At 41.8% G+C, this 18,082-nt stretch overlaps 1 protein-coding gene and 1 pseudogene across 1 annotated transcript in view; one reads left to right on the top strand and one right to left on the bottom strand.

Moving 5' to 3' along the window:
* The window catches only part of ATP8A2 (ATPase phospholipid transporting 8A2), a 554,076-nt gene that overhangs the window by 244,216 nt on the left and 291,778 nt on the right, over positions 1 to 18,082 (top strand). The gene's annotated exons all lie outside the window — the stretch shown is intronic.
* Positions 10,753 to 11,654, bottom strand: LOC149525797 (uncharacterized; annotated as a pseudogene).

Below are 18,082 nucleotides of genomic sequence, written 5' to 3'. Positions count from 1 at the left end.
CATTTGAACTTGCAAATGAAGCCCGGGATTAAAATATCCCAGGCTTTATTTGCATGTTCCTGGGTGCCGCCATTTTAAAATGCCTGGTAGTTCGAACCCCCTGCCCACAGCTATACGCGGCACGGGCTAGGTAGTTCGAATTAAAGCCCCTAATTCGGACTACCGTTACTTCTCATTGCAGGAGTCCCCAATAGCCAGTAGCTATAGTAGGGTCTTGTCTTTTTGTCTGGACCAGTCTCTATATCATACCTGAGAAAAATATGGCCTATGGTCTGGATTCAATCTGTCAAGCTGCCGGATCTGACCTGTGGACACGGTCAGGAGCCTCAGGTAGCTTCCATGCCTAGCTTCCATAAACTGCAGAGAAAAGCGGCTGCTGGGGACTCAGTTGGAACAGCTGAGAGCCCCGGGTGTGGGGGTGGGGGAAAAGGTTTTATGTGCTGCCCCCAACCCCAGCACAATCCCATTAGCCAGTTTCCAGCCAATGTGAACAGATTGTTGTCAAAAGGCTTCTTGAGAATCCCCCTCTCTCCTCCCCTCAAGCTCGTAGCTATTCAAAGACCACATGAGCTCTGCAGCCAGTATAGGGTTGGGGCAGGCAGGGAGTCTGCCTGGCCAGAGCCTGCCTCTGGCATCCCAACCCTTTGCCCCTCTACCCCACATAACCCAAACTCGTGCCCCCTCCTACACCCATATCCCATCCCAGATTCTGCACCCCACGTTCCTGCCCCAGGTCACAACCCTCTCCTGTCCGAGGTCACAATCCAAACTCTCTGTGCCCCCTGCACTCATATCCCCTCCTAGATCCTGCAGCCCAATCCCCTGCTCCTGGTTACTAACCAAACCCTCTGCCCCCCACTCCTACACCCCAGTCACTTTTCCCAGGTCGCAACTGCCTTCTTCACCCAAACTCCCTCCCAGACTCCACATCCTCTCCTGCACCCTAATCCCTTACCACAAGCTCCCTTCTGTACCTACGTCCATCCCAGATCCTGTACCTCCTCCATTAATATAGTGGAAGAGTGCAGTCCTTGACCACTTTCCAAATTCTTGGAGTGGCCCCCTATCAAAAATTATTGCCCACTCCTGCTGTAAATAATAATTAGACTAGAAAGCTATTCAGAAAGTGACGCATGAAATTTTACTTGAAAAATCAATCTGTATTATCTTAGATGTCACATGGGATGAAAAAATTCTGAAATAGTGGTAAATGACAGTTTCCTGAATTGCAACTGCAATGGAGAGGCAACAGTTGAGTGTTCAGATGTGTTTCTGTTGCAAGTCTTCATTATACATGTCATCAGCAGATAATACTTAATCCTGCTTTGAGTGCAGGAGACCTAGATCTCTCAATGTCTCTTCCAGTTCTACATGTCTACGATAAATTATCTGAAAGAGGAGGAAATGGTCAGCAATTAAGTTTACAACTAATACTAAATTGAGAGGTGCTGCAAATGCAACTGAAGAGCAAAATAATTCAAAGAGATTAGAGACATAGAGGAAGAATATCTAAAGTTCAAGAGAGAAGAATTGTTCAGTGTGATCCAAGAAATGGGTTATGGAGAAGTAATGGGATGAAGCTGAACAAATATATATTTAAATATAGAAAATAATTCCCAGCAACAAGATCTGACAGCCTGCAAATGTGGTTGGTGGCTCCGTTTGTTGATTGCCTTGCTTGCATACTGTGTAATACTAAAGGGAATGATTTTGGAGAAGAGTTACTGGAGAATTTTTATTCTTAATAAAGACCCAGGGTAAGTATTCAAATTAGTGCATGTCAGGTCCAGTATCAAATAAGACTTCTTTCCCATGGAATTTTAAAACTGTATGCCCTCTGCACCGCAGACAATGTGTCTGATTCTGTTATCAGGGCATGTGAGAAATGAGAGTAGAAGATTAGACCATTTTAAAAAAGTTTTCACAATAAAGATGTACATATCACAAAGCTTAAACTCCCTGAGCTATACTATATCGTAAGCTATTGTTAAATGGCAGGTATACAAATGCCTCTCTCTCATAATGTTCAGTAATAACTTAGTCAATGTGGAAAGCTTCTCCAACTCTGAATGGAAAGCACTAATTGAGAGAGATTGAGACCTCAGTTTTATCCCTTCAACTACTCTCCAGAAATCAATAATTTAATGTTGTGTGCTGCTGCTGCTTGTGACGTATTTCAGGGAGAAGCAAGTGAATGGCAGCCAGTGTATTTTTAGATGAAAACATTTTTTTTTTTTAGCTGTGTAGGTAAGAAGTAGCTGACATCAACATCCTTTCTGCTAGAACACTGCTTTGAATAGATATATTATATTCAAAACTTCATTAGCTTGCTGGGAGTGGAGCAATTCTGGGCCTGAAAGTGCTATATTCAAAAGCACTGCCAAAAACTCATTTATTAGATGTTGTTGTAACAAGTGGTTGATATTATTACAATTTGGGGAAAACGTATTGTTTTTCAAATTACATTAATAACATATGTTACTATGAAGGGTTCTTACTTTAAGAAATTTTACATATCAGTTGTGTGCATTGTAAAGAAATCCAATTACTCTGAAGTTTTCTAATGGAAAATCTCAGACACCAAGTTTTATCCAAATTCCCCATTGTTGATTTTGGCTTGAATTTTAACATTGCCTCTTTTTTATGCAGTGTGTAGCAGAGATGTGTAAAATTTTCCATTTCTTTTCTCCTTAAAAGATGCTTTTTAAGGGATTCTTCAAACCTTCCAACAGTCACATCAAGTAACTAAGCTAATGTGTTTACTGTACTTTGCATTCCTGTCAAACTTTGCTAATATACATATCTGGTTTGAGGTAGTTCTTAACTTCTTCTTGCTGATAAAAGTGCCTTTAAATGAGAATGTCTGAATTAGAATGTTTATCAACTAGTAATATATAAATATTAACACTTTTGCAAACTAGCTAATCTGCACAAATTGTAAGACTCCATTTAGAAGGGGAGATATTGCTCTAATTTTGCTGATGGAGAAAATGTGAAAGTTGTTAAAATATTTATTAATTGAATTGAGGATAGTAGCAAGGAGTTTAATATTAGGCTCACTTGTGTTAGGCATAGAATCTGAGTCTAGAAAAGAAACTTTTAATAAAGGAGGGAAGTAACATAGTGTTCATTTGGGGAAAACACTGCAAACAGGTTTCATAAACATAAACTATGAGCAAAAGACCCACTATGAGTAGGTTGGGCAGTGTCTTTTTCCCCTCACGTTTTTAAATCCAGCAACCCAACGGCCCTTTCACATACCCAACCCTTCTCTGTACCCCATTCAGTTGCTGTCCTTTATCAGTGCAGCGCCAGATTCCAGAGGTACATCTGCGAAGTTCACTTCCCTCCCTGGATAGAAGGGGATCGAAAGGCATCTTACTCTGTTCTGCTGCTGGCCACTCCAGTTAGCAACTTGTGCTGGATACCTTGCTGGCCACTTCCCACCTCTCTGCCTCACCAGCCACTCATTCACTAGGCAATTCTGTTGCCACCTGCCTTTCTGCTGTGACCTCTGCACATCAATCTTAATAATTTTCTTTTCAGGCTATGCAGAAACACTGCCTCTTTCTTCACGGATGAGGTCAGCTCCCAGACTACTGCACTAGGGAACACAGTATGGGAAGGAGGAGGGCAGCCCTTGGTGGAGAAAGAACAGGTTAAGAACTATTTAGAAAAGCTAGACATACACAAATCCATGGGTCTGGATTTAATGCAGCCAAGGGTACTGAGGGAGTTGGCAAATACCATTGCAGAGCCTTTGGCCATTATCTTTGAAAACTCATGGAGATCGGGAGAGATCCCGGTTGATTAGAAAAAGGCAAATACGGTGCCCATCTTTAAAAAAGGGCAGAAGGACAATCCGGGAACTACAGACCAGTCAGCCTTACCTCAGTCCCTGGAAAAATCATGGAGGGGATCTGCAAGGAATCCATTTTTAAGCACTTGGATGAGGGGAAAGTGATCAGGAATAGTCAACATGGATTCACCAAGGGCAAGTCATGTCTGACCAATCTGATTAACTTCTGTGATGAGGTGGCTGGCTCTGTGGATATGGGGAAGTCAGTGGATGTGATATACCTTGACTTTAGGAAAGCTTTTGATACGGTATCCCACAATATTCTTGCCAGCAAGTTAAGGAAATATGGATTGGATAAATGTACTGTAAGGTGGATAGGAAGCTGGATAGATTGTTGGGCCCAACAGGTAGTGATCAGTAGCTTGATGTCTGGTTAGCAGTCGGTTTCATGTGGAGTGCCCCAAGGATCTGTTCTAGGGCTGGTTTTATACAACATCTTCATTAATGGCCCGGATGGGGGGACGGATTGCACCCTCCCCAATTTTCCAGATGACACTAACCTAGGGGGAGAGGTAGATCCGTTGGAGGGCAGGGATAGGGTCCAGAGTGATCTAGACAGATTAGAGGATTGGGCCAAAAGAAATCGAATGAGGTTCAAGAAGGATAAGTGCAGAGTCCTGCACTTGGGACAGAAGAATCCCAAGCATTGTTACAGGCTGGGAACCAACTGGCTACGTAGCAGTTCAGCATAAAAGGACCTGGGGATTACAGTGGATGAGAAGCTGGATATGAGTCAGAAGTGTGCTCTGGTAGCCAAGAAGGTTAATGGCATATTAGGTTGCATTAGGAGGAGCATTGCCTGCAGATCTAGAGAAGTGATTATTCTCCTTTATTAGCACTAGTGAGGGCCACATCTGGAGTACCGAGTCCAGTTCTGGGCCCCCCACTACAGAAAGGATGTGGACACATTGGAAAGGGTCCAGCAGAGTGCCACCAAAATGACTAGGGGGCTGGAGCACTTGACCTATGAGAAGAGGCTGAGGGATTTGGCCTTATTTAGTTTGCAGAAGAGAAGAGTGGGGGGAAGGAGTTGATAGTAGCCTTCAACTTCCTGAAGGGAGGTTTCAAAGAGGATGGAGAGAAGCTGTTCTCAGTCGTGACAGATGGCAGAACACGGAGCAATGGTCTCAGGTGGCAATGGGGGAGGCCTGGCTTGGATATTAGGAAAAACTATTTCACTAGGAGGAGAGTGGTGAAGCACTGGAATGGGTTACCTAGGGAGGTGGTGGAATCTCCATTGCTAGAGGCTTTTAAGTCTCAGCTTGACAAAGCCCTGAATGGGATGATTCTGTTGGGGTTGGTCCTGCTTTGGGCAGGGGGCTGGACTCGATGATCCCCTGAGGTCTCTTGCAGCCCTAGGATTCTATGATTCTATCTCAGGTGAGATCAGTTGTCTGTCCCTTATAGCTCTTAGCAGGCAAGTAGAAACTCAGCGGTACCACAACTTATTTCAGCACCGAGCATTTAATATAACAGAGAGGCAACAAATGAAGCCTATTTAGCTCTTTATTTTAACAGTTGTGGGAGTGGGGAGGACAGATTAAATGAGTCCAGGGAGGACTGCTGGGGAAGGGTCTACAACTCCTGGCTGGGATTCCTGTTCCCACCCCTCTACTTTCACAGGGCTCTGACAGTTGAGACCCTGGCTTAGCAAGGTCCTTTCAGCTGAAGGTGATCCCCCCCTTATTTAGGGTAGGTTAAGCACAATCTTGCTTCCTTGAATTCAAACAATAATACCAATAACACTGGTAATAGCATTTCACTACCCCTGCATTCAGAACCAAAATGATGTGTAACTGAGCTCCCGACAAATTTGATTTTTTTGAGTAATATCACTTCATTCATGTAAAGACAATTTACTCTAGAAGTTTTTTCCCTCTCCCTGCTAGCTGTCAGGAAAGAATTCATTCGGTTCATTTAGACCCTGCTTACAGATACAATGAACAACTACGGGAAAGACAATGTAACAATAAGATGAATCATCATTATAAGCAGTGGTATCAGTTCACCAGCTGCTTAACTATTATTAAGGTTTTTCTAAGTATCATAAAACTTCCATCTCTTAAGAGACTGGTTTGAGGGTGTTTACAGAGAACTTCCATGTGTATGTATCCCTTCTGCTAGGTAGTCACAGCAGGAGCAAGGGCTGGCTTCGGTATCTAAGCTTTCCTCTTAACGATGTAAAACAAAACAGCTTGTAACCCCACCCAGTAATGTGGGAAAATGAAACCTTTGGCATCTCCAAAGTGCAGTTTTTCCCATGTGGAAGCACCGAGTCTGTGTATAACAAAATAAAACTTTTATTGAGAGGGAATCCAGCAATCACGTGGGAAAACACCACAATCATAATTCAACTGCATGTAATTATGATTCCAAAGCTCATAACCATAAACATGCTGGGCAGTGTCCTGTGCCTTGGTTTTGTGAAAGCCCAATGAATGAAGGTCCTTTTAGCTCACCACTCCCTTGTCTTCCTTGTTCAGCCCATTCACAGTTGGCTGTCCTTGAGGCCTCTTCCTCACAATTCTGCCACTGCTGTGCATTTGCTCACACTGTTCTCTCTGCTGCCACAGTCTGTCACCTCTGCTGGAGTTCAGCTTTGCTGTTTGCGGCCGACTCTTGCTTGTGCATTGCAGCATTTGGAGGCTTTGCCACTTCACAGAGCTCTAGCGTATGTCTAGACTACAAGCCTCTTTTGAAAGAGATCATCTAGACTGCGATAAGACTTGTGAAAAAACAATCTGCTTTTTCAAAAGAGAGCATCCAGGCAATCTGGACGCTCTGTTTTGAAAAAGCCCTGTTTGCATTCAAGAATGCCTTTTTTCGAAAAAGCTCTTTCGAAAAAAGGCATTCTTCCTCGTAAAGTGAGGTTTACTGCTGTCTCAAAAACTGCTGCGTTCTTTCTATTTAATTTTGAAAGAACGCGATGGCAGTCTAGAAGCAGGTGAAGTTTTTTTGAAAAAAGGGCCACTTTTTTCAAAAAAAACATGTAGTCTAGACATAGCTTTAGTGATTTCACTGGATAGTAGGGAACCTTGCTGCTAGTGCAATCTCTGCATTATCTCTCACTGCAATACTATCCCCACATCATGTCCAAGACTTAACCCCCAAACCTGCTTATCAGTTATTTTAGTTCTAATGATTACTGAACCGAAACATGGACACTACAGTGAGTCTAATCAGGTCTCTCTTTAAACACTGGAGAGGAAATGGTCAAATGGTGTCTAGGGTTCTTATTAAGCAAAGTCCACACCACCAGGTAGATGCATCAGTTTCCACCCACTCTCTCTTTCACTTGGATTGGACTGTTCTGCTGCCTTTTACTGATACAATAAAGATAAAATTTTATTACCTCCCTGTTCAATACAAAAAGAATCATATCCCAAAAGCAGCCCAAATTGAACAGTTTGGTAAGCCAGCCCTGTCTGCTGAACACCTCGCATGGTAGGTGTGTCAATGCAAATACAGTCTGTTCCTGAAGTCTTTTTCCACAGTTCATAGGGAAGGCTCATTGGGACCCCTCTTACATGTAGATGGTGATATGGGAAAAAGTTTAAAAGGTACCTGTTGGAAAATGTGCCAAGTGGAAGACAAAGGTCGACATTATTGGCAGGTGAAAGTTGATATCTTGAAAATGGGTCAGAAAGGTAGCATGAGGATAGGCCATGAAGGGCTTTAAAAATGAAGAAATTTGTGTTTGACATAGTGGGCTAAGGAGAGGCAGTAGAGTAGTGGTATGCAGTGACATCTTTAATAAGGCCTTGCCTACACTACAAAGTTGTGTTCAGTTATGCTGATGATCAAAAAGTAATATAATTTCATTGCTAGTTGCATGTTCTCCCTATGCTCTGTGTCAGCAGAGGCATCCACATTTTGTGCTTTATCATCGACAGTGAAAGCAGCATACCATGGGTAGCTATCCCACTGTGCTGCTCGCCACCTTCCACAGCAGAAGTGGGAAAGCAAAGTGGATCACAGCGCATCATGGGTTCGAGGTCAGCATCCCATGATGCGTTTTTTCTGTCTCAGCATGCCATGGGGTTCTGACTACAATTCATGACATTTTTAATGCCTCCGGGTTACTATGCACCTGCTATCTCTCTCTAAAAGAATGGATCCTGCCCTGCTTTCTCCTGCATGCTATGGAAAGAAGCAACATCAGATCACTTTTGGCATTCACGGAGCAGCAACACATTGTGGACCATTGCTTTGGGGCTCAGAAAACAAGTCCTGAGTGGTGGGATCACATCATTATGCAGTCTGGGATAACGGGCAGTGACAGTGGAACTTTTGAATGCAGAAAGTCCCCTTTCTGGAATTGTGTGTTGAGCCTTCCCCAGCTCTGTGGCACAAGGACATCAAAATGAGGACGTGGAGATTTCTGTGTGGACGCTGGTGACTCCAGACTGCTACCAGTCGGGCACGAATCAGTCTGGAGTAAGGAAGTTGAATTTTGGGGCTGTGTTACTGCAAATGTACAGGGCCATTAATCGCATTGTGCTATGAAGGATTGTAACTCTTGGAAACGTGCATGAAATAGTGGATGGCTCTGCAGCAATGGGGTTTCCTAACTGAAGTGGCCATTATATGGAATGCATATCCCAATTTTGCCTCCAGTCCATCTTGTGACAGAGTACGTCAGTAGGAAAGGGTACTTCTCTGTGGTATTCAGATGCTTGTGGATCATGGAGGTTATTTTACTGACAACAATTCAGGGTGTTCCAGGAAGGTGCATGACGCAGACATTTTCAGTAACATCGGCCTGCATGGAAAGCTGCAACCAGGAACTTTCTTTCCAGACAAGAAAACTCCAGTGGGGAATGTTGAAATACCTGTAGTGATCCTGGGAGACCCCGTGAACCCCTTTCTCTCATGGCTCACAAAGCCTTACATGAGAAACCTGGACGGCAACAAGCAGTGTTCCAACAGTAGGCTGAGTAGGAGCACAATGACCATGCAATGTGCCTTGGCAGACTAAAGGCATGCTGGCATGGCCTTTATGGCAGGTGAGACCCAAATGAGGATAACATTTCCATGATCATAGCAGCCTGTTTGTATGCTTCATACTATTTGGCTATGTCTAGACTGCAGGCTTCTTTTGAAAGAGGCTCTTTCGAAAGCATCTTTCAAAAGAGCCTCTTTCGAAAGATCGCGTCTAGACTGCAGGCGGATCTTTCGAAAGAGAAATCCGCTTTTTCGAAAGAGAGCACCCAGCGAGTCTGGATGCTCTCTTTCGAAGACGGCCTCTTTACATTGAAGAACGCCTTCTTTTGAAAGAGGAGCTTTCGAAAGAAGGCGTTCTTCCTCGTGAAATGAGGTTTACCGCCATCGAAAGAAAAGCCGCGTTCTTTCGAAATAATTTCGAAAGAACGCGGCTTGAGTCTGGACGCAGGGGAAGTTTTTTCGGGAAAAGGCTACTTTTCCCGAAAAAACCCCTGAGTCTGGACACGGCCTTTGTGAGGCTAAGGGTAAAAAGTTTCCCTATGGATGGAGAGTTGAGGCAGATCTCTGTTAGAGGGGCACAACAGGAGGTTATTAGAATCAGGTGGCTCAGAGGCAACATTTGGATAATGAGCACCAGTAATGTGTACTATACAGCAATCTTCCATGCTTCATTAACTTCATTTATCTTGTTTTGCCTAAAAATTGTGGTGATTCCTGAGCAGGAATTGTCCTAAGCAAATGATTAAACTGCATCTGTTTTTATTACCAGCATCAATTGCTGTGTGTAGGGCAGTTTGTTTTTATTAAACACCGATTAATAGACAAAAGACTTAGTGGGAAGAGAGATGTCAATGAAGGGCATGGAAGCCCTCAGAGCTGTGTGTATGTCCTGTGGTCATTTTGGAAGCTACCTGAAGGGGTACTGGGAAATTGCAAGGAATGTTTTTGCGGAGTTTTGCAGAAAACATGGAACACAGTTCTGCATGGGGGAGGGGAGGTGAAAGCAAGGGTGAGCACACATCTACACATCCGTTCTGACCGTAGCCTGATTAGGGGCTTCAGTGTCTCTGTCTCTCCATCCCTTTTATCAACCACCCAGGGTCCTTCATAATGTGCTCCTCTCCTTTCTGTTCTTCCTTTCTTTTCTCTCCATTCCCTGTGTTCTCTTTTTTTCTACCACTGAGAATGGAAGCACCTCCTGAAATGTGTTTTCCTGACTCATTCTTGGTCCCTTCCTTATCTGGTGATGGTAGTCCACCAGTGTGTAGGGGGTTCCTCCAAAGGACATACCTGAAAAATCACAAGAAACAACACACGGAAGTGTGATGTGTTAGTTCATTAACAGTATTTAATCATTACAGTACAATATGCCTCTTGTGTCATAACTTTACTTTCTCACTACCTTTAGCAAGCATGCGTCTTGGCAATACCTAACTATGGGGAATTCAGCCTGGGTGGGAGGTGAGTGTTCAAGATGGGACAAAGGGTGTAGGTGATGTTTTCAGAGCATCGGTAAAGGGAACTAAGATATTGTAAATTCTTCCAGCATTTCCCATTGCTGAAGGACATTGCATCCGATATTATTCCTGAAGATATGTGAAGGTGCATCTATCACATGTATGCAGTTTCAGACTCGATCCTTATATTGCTCACGTGTGCTGCTTTGGTCCCTGCACAAGTGATTGCTAAGTGGCACTGGAAAGCTTCCTATAATGGGGGAAGGAACAAAGAAGTTTTACCAAAGACCCTTCAGCAGAGGATTGACAAGTATCTTCAGGAAACTTTCCTTGAGAGTTCTCTAGAGTATTGCCATGAAATCTCTGTGTGCATTAACACACTGTTCTGAAGAACATACATGTACCAAGGAATGTGACGGACTCTAACATAGCTTGCACATTTGTATCCTTTCACCCACTTCTACAATATACAGAGTAAAGGGCAGCTGTACTTCATATAACTGAGCAGCATCTGCTAAAAAGGTTACTGACAGGGCTCTTTTCTGCTGCATCATGCATGAGAGAGAAGGATTGCTAAGACTGGCTAGATCCCTCCAGAGTGGAAAAGATGTCCTGACTTGATGCACCACTGAACAACCCTGTCTTATTCTCCACATCATCCTCTAACTTGACATCCTTGTCCATGATTTCATCCTTAGAGTTAGGTCCCCCGTCCACCACCTTCAGTCCTGCTGAAGTATCCACAGGGCTCTTAGTGGTGGAGGTAGAGTTGCTGCCAAGGATGGTGTCCAGCTCCTTAGAAGCAGCAAGTCTTTGGTGCAGCAGCAGAGCAACAGTTTCTGCCCTTGCCTTCTGTTATGCCTGCTTCAGCTGCTTTATTTTCTCTCAGCACTGCATAGTGTTCCATTTGTAGCCCTTATCAGGCAAGCTGTGTGAAGTGTGCCTAAAAATATTGACGTTCCTATGGCTGGACTACAGCTGGGACTAGATAGCTTCCTCTCCCCTTATACTAAGCAGATCGAACAACTCAGGTGAGCTCCTATAAGGAGGGCATTTGCTTCATGGAGCCACCATGGTCAGGTGGGAAGATGCAGCGTGAGCTCTCCACACCAAGCAAACTGGAAGTGGAAGTTCAGAAATCCCTGTGCCTATTAAAGGGGGAAGGGTGGACTCGTGTATATGGGTGCAGGACAGCAGACTTTGAACGGCTGGCCAGAGCAATCAGGATGGGCATTGTGGGTTACCTCCTAATGGCCATTTACAGTAACAAAATCAAATTTGGTGTCTACACAGATGCTTTGTTGATCTAACTTTGCTGCAAAAAGCTCTCCACTTCTCATCAAGTTGGTTTTATTTTGTGGACAAAATGGGACTTTTGTAAGCCAAAGTTGCATATGTTCACCTCCACTGTTTTGTTGACAAAAGCTGACTTTTGTGGATAAAACCATCTAGTGTAGACAAAGCCTAAGGCACGTGACAGCTTTTTAATTGACAGGTTTAAAAAAAAATCTTTTTTCTCTAACTTGCGCATACTGATTAATATGCCAAATATATAGTCTTTCACTAAATGAATTAATGAATCAATTTTCCAATAAATTACCATCCTGATGAAGCATTTGCAATGCTAGTTCTGCTCCGTCACAAACGATTCAGTTTTCCACTTGCATGCCTTTTTACTCCTCCATGCAGAAATACACTAAATTGATTCATCTCAAGAACTCCATTTTTCCCTATAGCTATAATCTAACTAATCTTATTTGCTTGTGTGAAGTTTTGGTATCAGAATAACATAGCCCTTTGAGGCTTGCAAACTTCCGTAATGCACTTAATATAATCATGTGCCAGAAATGTAGAAAGATGTGACGTCTGGTTAACCATTATTGAATTACTGAGTCATGCAAACAGAGAGGCTACCTTCTATACATACATAATAGCAAGTCTCCATTCAACTCATCTGTATTCAGTCTTACACCGATATGTCTTTTTATTGATGTTCCACAAAACACCACTCCATATGGAGTAACCTCGTGTGTCTGGTGAATGAGTTTATGCTCTGGAGGATGCTCCTTAGTTCTACAAAATAGTGTCTTCCTTGTGTGTTCAGGGGCTGGACAGAATTCTAAAGAGCTCTGTTTTGGTTAAGCTGATGGTTAACAGACAGATTCGTTTTATTATTTATTTGTATTATAGTACTGCCTAGAGGCACAAACCCACAGTGAACATACACAATACAGGGACCATCTTGCTGTGAAGATCTTACATACCCTTAGTAGGAACTGTGGATTTCTAGAACTTCTGAAAATCAGGCCATGAATTTAAGTATCTAACTTTATCACTCCAATTTTTATAAATTGGCCAAAATTTGCACAGATGCTAGATAAAATATTCCCTGAGTTATCCCACAAGGAAAAGTTAATTGGCTTTGTATATTGCTCACCATGATTGTCATGACGCTAATATCTTCCTTTTCAAAATGATTTCTCTGAGCCTTTGTCTCACTGTCTTAATCTGTGTCCTCTTATGTTGTTTATATTTGTTTGCTTAAAAAGTTGATTTTGTAAGGTTGCAGTGTTCTAAATTACAAAAAAATTGGATTTTTAATTTAAAAAGTAATTAATTGATGAGCAACTCTGCTTGATTCCCTTATCTGAAGAAACAAGGCCCTCACACATCACAGAATGAGCTTTGCTAGTGACAAGCAGCTAACTCCTTCTAGTGCTGTTATCACTCAGTACAATAGTATGTGGAGCCTCTTACCCAGACAGATTGCATGAGTACTCCCTGAGCTGTGCATGGATCACACAGAGAAAGGCACTAGCAACTTTCCCAGGCCCTCCATCTTTGCATTCCAGGAACATGGCATCTTGCCCTGATTGAAAGCTTGACCAGTGCGAGTTTTTATTATCCTGTCTGCCTGTCCTTTGATATCTTACATGGCATGCTTTGTATGAATATCACAGCCATCTGCAAATGATTAATATGGGAGTTACACAGAGGGCACTTTGGGAGACAGCATGTCAGACACACACCCTAAGTATCTAGCTGTTAGCCAGTTCTTATGCTTTTGCAGCTTTTTTAATAAGATATTCAGAGTAGTTGTAGGAGGAGTATCAAGTCCTGGTGCCTCTTTCAGGAAGTAAGCTGCAATTGCTTTCACTTTGCCCAATGATGGCACACTATCAATTTGTACAGAATTCACAGTTATATAGTTTCACATTTAAAAAACATAGGAGCAATTGTTCTGTTCTTGATGATCCATGTTTCTGCTGTATGAACTAAAACCCTACACAAGGGCAGTAGGTATAATAGGCCAGGAACTTTACACAAGTGAGAGAGCCTTCCAGACTGTTAGCACAACACTGAAACTTTCAAAAAGCCAATAAGGTGGTAATGCCATTAACAGGCATTTGTCAACACTCAGGCATATATTGTCAATTTCTGCATTTACTGACAAAAACAGTTGTACATCAGTTAGTCTACTGGACCTTAGTTTAAAATTTGCTTTAAAATTTTTCATTACTGTGTTGCTGAAGATTATAAAATCACATTTCTAGCAAATCATTGCATACATTTTTAGATGTACAATTTGGTATTCATCTTTAGTTTTAAATGCTTGTCTCTTCAGACACATAGTCTTACTATATATATCTTAGAAATGTGCATCTTTCTGTCTGTGAGTCTGTTTGTTCAAGAACTCCTCAACGGTAAGAGCTAGCACCACCAAATTTGATATGCAGCTTCCGCTTAACATAACTTGAAGCAAGGTAAGGGTTTAGTTGTGCCAGGACAACGGGATGTGCTTGGAATTCGATTGTTTCTCATAAAATGGAAAGGGTAGGATTTAGTAGGAGGGGCCATTATACTGTAGAATGGCCACAGGGGGCCCGTAATAGTCCAGAGATGGAGACTGGGACAGCCATAATCCCATTGAGCCAGCAGGGCACTGGGGTGGAGAAAGGGACAGCTATCTTTGATATATTTCAGAGAATTTGTCTGTGTGTCTGTCCCTTAGCCAGGTAACATGTACCTCTCTCACCAGGGCAGCCTGCACACTGAACCCATCATCCCCAATCCCATCCCATCCCATCCCAGAGCAATGATTTAAATTAAGAAAAACAAAACTTATTTGAGTTAAGGACCTAAGCAACACCAGGTAAATCTTCTAGTTTTATAAAATAAATCCCTCAAGAGAACAATCTTATCAAAAATACTCATTTTAACTTTAATTACTATAGTACAAAAAACTTGCTTCTAAAGTCTTCCTGTCTTTTCTATGCATTCCTGTAATCTTTTCCCCTTTGTGCCCTGTTGAAAAGAGCCTTTAAAGGGACAACATCCCTTTTCTTCCAGATAGCTAGACAAATGAGTTTTCCTTTCTTTACTTCTGACTTTGACTTTTATGAGAACCCTCCAGCAAAATCAGTACCATTGGTAAGATACACAATCCTTTTTATGCCTACAATCTTTGAAACACATTTTTAAAGCTGATGACATTTCAAAAACATGTCTACTGTTATTCAGAACACACAATGTAAATTAGTGTTCCCTTTTTCCAAAAGCAATCTCTTGGACATTGTTATGAACAGAGTAAACCTTTGTGACTGATAATTTTAAATGTTTTCGTTTCAGTGCATTAAATATGTAGTAATCTGGAATGATTGCTTTATGAAGACTTAAGAGTGCATTTAAAATAAAAATCTGCTTGGAAATATTAATTAAGAAAAAGTAAAACAGAAGAGCTGAACCATGTATTGCCATAATATTTAATGTTGTATTCAGCAGGATAGCTGATTTGCTCTTACTACACAGTTTTTGCAAATAGATCACTGCCAAACTTTAGGGTATATCAGAAAACCCATAACTGACAATGTTTATTCCCAAATGTAATGCTTTTAATTAGATACCTTCTGCTTGTCCAGTCTTCACAAACGCCACCTGGCATGCAGTGGAAAATGTGATCTACTTTCTTTAGAAATTAATTGCAAAAAAGTTTTTTTTCTAAATGTCATATGCTTTATCTGGGTTCAGGGATTTTTGCTGGAAGGAAGTGAGTGGGGAAAAGGAGGGAAGAGAGGAGGGAAACAATGGAGGGCAGAGCAAGGGTGAAGTATAGGTGAGAGTGCAGGCAAAAGAAGTGGGGTAGGGTGTTAACCTCCCCCAACTAACAGCTTCACCACTGCCAATGTCCCTACAGAACTGTATCCTTCAGTATATTAAGCTAGTACATTTCCTCTAAAGAGTATATCCTAATACATGGCCTCCTTAAAGTGATCCCTAATGAGCAATCACTGAAACCAAAAATTGGTGTATAATTGCAGGCCCTGCCAAAGAGTGTGTGGGGACCAAGGCAGCATGCTGAGCTGCATGGCCATGTGGCTTCCGGCCAGGTGGGCGGGGCCGGGAGCTGGGCAGCGCGGAGCCCTGAATGCGTGGAGCCACGAATGCGCGGTGCCCAAGGTGACCGCCTCGCTCACCTTGCCCAAGCCAGGCCTGTGTAATTGAATGAGTGCTAACAGTGACAATCAAGCTTCATTTCCCAGACATGTTTGAACAATGGCTGATGTGCCCAGAGTCTTGAACAATTATAATTTTGCTAATTCATCTCAGTAGAGTCTCATGAAATGAAACTTCTCTACTTTCCCATGAGGTTGCATATTAAAATGCTGTACTTTGCATTTAGTGATTTGAAATGTCCCCAGAGGAATTATTTGCTACATTAAGACATTAAAATACAAGCATTTTTATTTAGGCACCCACGTGCTTTTAAATATTTTCCGTGGCTAGTGGATTGTTGTTGGCAGCTCTTATCAAGGGCTGGAGAGTGACTAGATTCTCTGCTTCCTTGAAAGTATGTAGGAAGGAATATGGATGCTGTCTTGCTTGCATACCTGTGTGTGTAGGTGCTGATCATACCAGTGCTCCAGAGGAGCCCAAGGGCCTTGCACCAGATGTGTCCTTACTGAAACCAGTAAGGCACAGAAAAATGAAGAGAAGGAAGAGCTGTTGCTTCACCTCTTCCCCTACCCCATGCTAGCAAGCAGAACACCTATTCAGCTTCACAAACAAGAAAGCCAAGGTTTGTGTGAAAAACACAATATTAAAAGAAATCCTAGATGTGTGTTTAGAAAATGCCCGAAGCATTGTTCCTATATGTATCAGCATTTTAGTCTAGTGACATTAGGCCTGATCAGGTCTGGTGCTGAGCACCCTTTGAAAGGACAGGAGTATGTTCATTGTTTACTGATTTCAATGACAGGTGAGGCTGCTTAGCGCCTTGCAGGATCGGATCTGTTGTTTCTCAGTCAGAATTGGTATGCTGTAGCAATGTTGTCTGAAAAAATTGAGTGATAGTTACTCAATTCATCATTATCGAATATCTTCATTTTAATTGACCTAAAGAACAGGCTTCTTGTTCTTGTTCAGCATAAATAAAAGCAACCCATTAATAAAAATATAGGGGAATTTTACTTACAGCACAAGTAAGTATATAAGTAAGATAGGCATAGGCATTTTTGTGCAAATTATAGCATGCCCCAAGTGGCATTATAAGAGACTAGGCTAAAGGCCAAGTGACCACAATCACCCAAGTGTACTAAGCTCCATCAGAGACTGATTGTGTTGAATGTCTGATTGGTCTATTTTATTTTTATGTATAAATTCAATTTAATAGCAGTGTATTTTGGAAATAAATGACACTGACAGACAACGAGGAAGTGTGAGTTGTGTCAAAAGTAACAATTATAAAGTCGTCATCAAAGAAATTGTCCCAGACAGAAACAATCTTACACAATTGTTATTAAATAAAAATATCCCATGATCTAATTTGGTTAGAACAAGGTTCTATGTGGTATAATTGAAAATAGGTTAGGTTCAGAGTTTCTGGGACATAGACAATTTCCAGGTAAAGCATGAGATAAAAGTTTAATTTATAGCCACAGCAGGACTGATTTTCCTCTACTTTTCAATACAAAGCAAACGCTTCATTATTTATTTACTTAACATTTAAATTATCTTAGCAGCTAGAGAGTACTTCAGAGCTCCATTGCGGTCAACGCTGTAAAAACATACATGATTGAAATATTCCCTGTTATATACCACAGAATTGTTTTCATCCCAAAATATTTGCATTCGTTAATTTCCCAGATTTACTATTAAAGTAATGAAATGGTGAAGTAATACCTACAAATTGAAGCAAACCGGTCTAGTTAATGGGTTTTTCTTTGTAAATGGTCCTCTAGTACTTATGCTTTTCATCACTTTTCATAAACGTTCATAAATTGTAGCACAAAATGTACTTGGCTTGACTGAGGTGATGAGAGAAATGTTGTGCATAAGTGACTTGAGAACAATCACAGGCCCACTCAACATGATTTTGCTTTGCAGTTTTCAATAATGGATTGATCCATTTCACCTGTTGCCTGACTTTTTTTTTACCAATAACAATGTTAACTGGTTATGAAAACCTGTATTCACTAATGAGGTGGAGTATGATACCGTGGGGTTCATAAATCATTTTTAGTAGTTGATGTAGTCATTGTTGGAATTGGCTGAGCTGTACTACATCAAATTACAAGACTGTTTGCAGCATTTTATAACATGCTGTAAATGAATCCTGCCTGGAGAGCCCACCTCTCTGGGGTGGAGTAAATATATGCCGTCTTCTTTTTATATTAAGAGAAAGATTAGGGTTGTTCAGTAAATGCATGTATTGTAGACATTTCAGTTAGTACTTAAAATATCTGAGAAGCTAGGTGGATGAGGTAATAACTTTTATCACACCAGCACTTCCATTGATGAGTGAGACCACCTTTGAGTTTACACA

Source organism: Pelodiscus sinensis, chromosome 1 (assembly GCF_052426305.1).
Source record: "Pelodiscus sinensis isolate ZL-2025 chromosome 1, ASM5242630v1, whole genome shotgun sequence".
In the NCBI taxonomy this organism is placed as follows: domain Eukaryota; kingdom Metazoa; phylum Chordata; order Testudines; family Trionychidae; genus Pelodiscus; species Pelodiscus sinensis.
This window is presented reverse-complemented; position numbering and strand designations above follow the sequence as displayed.